Source organism: Oncorhynchus gorbuscha, unplaced genomic scaffold (assembly GCF_021184085.1).
Source record: "Oncorhynchus gorbuscha isolate QuinsamMale2020 ecotype Even-year unplaced genomic scaffold, OgorEven_v1.0 Un_scaffold_6458, whole genome shotgun sequence".
Taxonomy (NCBI): Eukaryota; Metazoa; Chordata; class Actinopteri; order Salmoniformes; family Salmonidae; genus Oncorhynchus; species Oncorhynchus gorbuscha.
The window spans coordinates 9550-15000 of record NW_025750049.1 but is presented as its reverse complement, the minus strand read 5'-3'; the positions used below and the strand labels follow the sequence as shown (position 1 = coordinate 15000).

At 44.5% G+C, this 5451-nt stretch overlaps 1 long non-coding RNA gene across 1 annotated transcript in view; it reads right to left on the bottom strand.

The window, feature by feature from the left end:
- The window catches only part of LOC124029462, a 5488-nt gene extending 5070 nt beyond the window's left edge, over positions 1-418 (bottom strand). Inside the window, exon 1 of the long non-coding RNA XR_006837773.1 lies at positions 286-418. This is a non-coding gene — a long non-coding RNA (uncharacterized LOC124029462). The remainder of the gene's footprint in view (positions 1-285) is intronic.
- Between the last annotated feature and the right edge of the window lie 5033 nt (positions 419-5451).

Here is a 5451-nt window from a genome sequence, read left to right as displayed (position 1 = left end):
GCAGACAGGAGAGTATGTATGCAGACAGGAGAGTATGTATGCAGACAGGAGAGTATGTATGCAGACAGGAGAGTATGTATGCAGACAGGAAGGTATGTATGCAGACAGGAGAGTATGTATGCAGACAGGGGAGTCTGCATAAACATGCATGTGTGTGTGTGTGTGTGTGTGTGTGTGTGTGTGTGTGTGTGTGTGTGTGTGTGTGTGTGTGTGTGTGTGTGTGTGTGTGTGTGTGTGTGTGTGTGTGTGTGTGTGTGTGTGTGTGTGTGTGTGTACTGGTCTCACCGTTCTTCTTGCGTGTCTCCTCCTTTGTCAATTTCTGCTGTGCTGTGACTTTCTGAGCCGCCGAGCCCCGACCAGAGTTGAGCTTCTCTGATTCGTTGCTGATGACGGAACCGTCCTCGCTCGGCAACCTGCTGCAGGTAACCATAGCAACAGGAGCGGCTGTGAATTCTGCGATTGTTTGGCTTGGAGAACAGTTATCCCATTCCGCCCCATCCCACCCCTCCCCATCCCACTCCTCCCCTCCTCTCCCCATCCTAACCCTCCCTTCCTCTCCTCTCCTCAACCCTTCCCTCCCCCTCCCACCCCTTCCCATCCCTCCACATGTTTAAAAGCTCTGCCATTCAGAGGGGTATTAGAGCCTGTTTAAAAGCTCTGCCATTCAGAGGGGTATTAGAGCCTGTTTAAAAGCTCTGCTATTCAGAGGGGTATTAGAGCCTGTTTAAAAGCTCTGCCATTCAGAGGGGTATTAGAGCCTGTTTAAAAGCTCTGCTATTCAGAGGGTATTAGAGCCTGTTTAAAAGCTCTGCCATTCAGAGGGGTATTAGAGCCTGTTTAAAAGCTCTGCTATTCAGAGGGTATTAGAGCCTGTTTAAAAGCTCTGCCATTCAGAGGGGTATTAGAGCCTGTTTAAAAGCTCTGCTATTCAGAGGGTATTAGAGCCTGTTTAAAAGCTCTGCCATTCAGAGGGGTATTAGAGCCTGTTTAAAAGCTCTGACCCCTGTCCAAAATGTAACCTGTAATAGTATGGTAATAATCATATTAGAAACAGGCAGTGCTGTCCTGTAACAGTCATAATAGAGACAGACAGTGCTGTCCTGTAACAGTCATAATAGAGACAGACAGTGCTGTCCTGTAACAGTCATAATAGAGACAGACAGTGCTGTCCTGTAACAGTCATAATAGAGACAGACAGTGCTGTCCTGTAACAGTCATAATAGAGACAGACAGTGCTGTCCTGTAATAATCATAGAGACAGAAAGTGCTGTCCTGTAACAGTCATAATAGAGACAGGCAGTGCTGTCCTGTAACAGTCATAATAGAGACAGACAGTGCTGTCCTGTAATAATCATAGAGACAGGCAGTGCTGTCCTGTAACAGTCATAATAGAGACAGGCAGTGCTGTCCTGTAACAGTCATAATAGAGACAGACAGTGCTGTCCTGTAACCATCATCATAGAGACAGGCAGTGCTGTCCTGTAATATTCATAGAGACAGACAGTGCTGTCCTGTAACAGTCATAATAGAGACAGACAGTGTTGTCCTGTAACAGGCATAATAAAGACAGGCAGTGCTGTCCTGTAACAGTCATAATAGAGACAGACAGTGCTGTCCTGTAACAGTCATAATAGAGACAGACAGTGCTGTCCTGTAATAATCATAGAGACAGACAGTGCTGTCCTGTAACAGTCATAATAGAGACAGGCAGTGCAGTCCTGTAACAGTCATAATAGAGACAGACAGTGCTGTCCTGTAACAGTCATAATAGAGACAGACAGTGCTGTCCTGTAACAGTCATAATAGAGACAGACAGTGCTGTCCTGTAACAGTCATAATAGAGACAGACAGTGCTGTCCTGTAATAATCATAGAGACAGAAAGTGCTGTCCTGTAACAGTCATAATAGAGACAGGCAGTGCTGTCCTGTAACAGTCATAATAGAGACAGACAGTGCTGTCCTGTAATAATCATAGAGACAGGCAGTGCTGTCCTGTAACAGTCATAATAGAGACAGGCAGTGCTGTCCTGTAACAGTCATAATAGAGACAGACAGTGCTGTCCTGTAACCATCATCATAGAGACAGGCAGTGCTGTCCTGTAATATTCATAGAGACAGACAGTGCTGTCCTGTAACAGTCATAATAGAGACAGACAGTGTTGTCCTGTAACAGGCATAATAAAGACAGGCAGTGCTGTCCTGTAACAGTCATAATAGAGACAGACAGTGCTGTCCTGTAATAATCATAGAGACAGACAGTGCTGTCCTGTAACAGGCATAATAGAGACAGGCAGTGCAGTCCTGTAACAGTCATAATAGAGACAGACAGTGCTGTCCTGTAATAATCATAGAAACAGAAAGTGCTGTCCTGTAACAGTCATAATAGAGAAAGGCAGTGCTGTCCTGTAACAGTCATAATAGAGACAGACAGTGCTGTCCTGTAACCATCATCATAGAGACAGGCAGTGCTGTCCTGTAATAATCATAGAGACAGACAGACAGTGCTGTCCTGTAACAGTCATAATAGAGACAGGCAGTGCTGTCCTGTAACAGTCATAATAGAGACAGGCAGTGTTGTCCTGTAATAATCATAGAGACAGACAGTGCTGTCCTGTAACAGTCATAATAGAGACAGACAGTGCTGTCCTGTAACAGTCATAACAGAGACAGACAGTGCTGTCCTGTAATAATCATAGAGACAGGCAGTGCTGTCCTGTAACAGTCATAATAGAGACAGGCAGTGCTGTCCTGTAACAGTCATAATAGAGACAGACAGTGCTATCCTGTAATAATCATAGAGACAGACAGTGCTGTCCTGTAACAGTCATAATAGAGACAGGCAGTGCAGTCCTGTAACAGTCATAATAGAGACAGACAGTGCTGTCCTGTAATAATCATAGAAACAGAAAGTGCTGTCCTGTAACAGTCATAATAGAGAAAGGCAGTGCTGTCCTGTAACAGTCATAATAGAGACAGACAGTGCTGTCCTGTAACCATCATCATAGAGACAGGCAGTGCTGTCCTGTAATAATCATAGAGACAGACAGTGCTGTCCTGTAACAGTCATAATAGAGACAGGCAGTGCTGTCCTGTAACAGTCATAATAGAGACAGACAGTGCTGTCCTGTAATAATCATAGAGACAGACAGTGCTGTCCTGTAACAGTCATAATAGAGACAGACAGTGCTGTCCTGTAACAGTCATAACAGAGACAGACAGTGCTGTCCTGTAATAATCATAGAGACAGGCAGTGCTGTCCTGTAACAGTCATAATAGAGACAGGCAGTGCTGTCCTGTAACAGTCATAATAGAGACAGACAGTGCTGTCCTGTAACAGTCATAATAGAGACAGACAGTGCTGTCCTGTAACAGTCATAATAGAGACAGGGAGTGCTGTCCTGTAATAATTATATAGGTGATGATGATGATGGTGTGGGGGATGGTGGTGGTGGTGATGGTGTGAGGGGTGGTGGTGGTGATGGTGTGGGATTGGTGGTGATAGTGATGGTGTGGGAGGGTAGTGGTGATGGTGTGGGGGTGGTGGTGGTGGTGATGATGGTGATGATGTGGTGGGTGGTGGTCTTGGTAGTGTGGGGGGTCGTGGTGTAACCATCATCATAGAGACAGGCAGTGCTGTCCTGTAATATTCATAGAGACAGACAGTGCTGTCCTGTAACAGTCATAATAGAGACAGACAGTGCTGTCCTGTAATAATCATAGAGACAGACAGTGCTGTCCTGTAACAGTCATAATAGAGACAGGCAGTGCAGTCCTGTAACAGTCATAATAGAGACAGACAGTGTTGTCCTGTAACAGGCATAATAAAGACAGGCAGTGCTGTCCTGTAACAGTCATAATAGAGACAGACAGTGCTGTCCTGTAATAATCATAGAGACAGACAGTGCTGTCCTGTAACAGTCATAATAGAGACAGGCAGTGCAGTCCTGTAACAGTCATAATAGAGACAGACAGTGCTGTCCTGTAATAATCATAGAAACAGAAAGTGATGTCCTGTAACAGTCATAATAGAGACAGGCAGTGCTGTCCTGTAACAGTCATAATAGAGACAGACAGTGCTGTCCTGTAACCATCATCATAGAGACAGGCAGTGCTGTCCTGTAATAATCATAGAGACAGACAGTGCTGTCCTGTAACAGTCATAATAGAGACAGGCAGTGCTGTCCTGTAACAGTCATAATAGAGACAGACAGTGCTGTCCTGTAACAGTCATAATAGAGACAGGCAGTGTTGTCCTGTAATAATCATAGAGACAGACAGTGCTGTCCTGTAACAGTCATAATAGAGACAGACCGTGCTGTCCTGTAACAGTCATAATAGAGACAGACAGTGCTGTCCTGTAATAATCATAGAGACAGACAGTGCTGTCCTGTAACAGTCATAATAGAGACAGACAGTGCTGTCCTGTAACAGTCATAACAGAGACAGACAGTGCTGTCCTGTAACAGTCATAATAGAGACAGGCAGTGCTGTCCTGTAACAGTCATAATAGAGACAGGCAGTGCTGTCCTGTAACAGTCATAATAGAGACAGACAGTGCTGTCCTGTAACAGTCATAATAGAGACAGACAGTGCTGTCCTGTAACAGTCATAATAGAGACAGGGAGTGCTGTCCTGTAATAATTATAGAGAGAGACAGTGCTGTCCTGTAATAATTATAGAGACAGACAGTGCTGGCCTGTAACAGTCATAATAGAGACAGACAGTGCATCCTGTAATAATCATAGAGACAGACACTGCTGTCCTGTAATAATCATAGAGACAGACAGTGCTGTCCTGTAACAGTCATAATAGAGACAGACAGTGCTGTCCTGTAACAGTCATAATAGAGACAGACAGTGCTGTCCTGTAACAGTCATAACAGAGACAGACAGTGAGCCATCAGAACAATGACAGCCCTTGCTGGATTTCTGTGTCTGCTCTGATGGCAGAGGCAGCATTGACAGAACATTTGGAAACATTCTCAGAACATTTGTTGAGTATTTGTAAACCGTAGGACAAACAGTGTTTAGAGAGCGTTGGCAAGATGTTTTCAGTAGGTATTTTAGAAGTTCACAGAGAACCAGAGAGAAAATAGCCACCACTTTGTAATTTTTAGTATCTAATAGGTTGAGGCTGTTCGTCCCCAATTGTTCAGACAATTTAGCCTAGCATTTCCTCCAAGAGCTTCTTCTCTTGGAACACAAACAGGGTCGACAACTGCCTCAAATACAGAGGCAAGGCAGAACAGTCACATTTAATACAATCACAACGTAACACATTTTAGTCAGTTAACAGACACTCTTATCCAGAGCGAATTACATGAGCAATTGGGGTTAAGTGCCTTTCTGAAGGGTACATTGGCCATTTCTTCACTTAGATGGCTCTGGGATTTGAACCAGCAACCTTTTGGTTACTGGCCAAATGCTCTTAACTACTAGGCTACATGCCCAC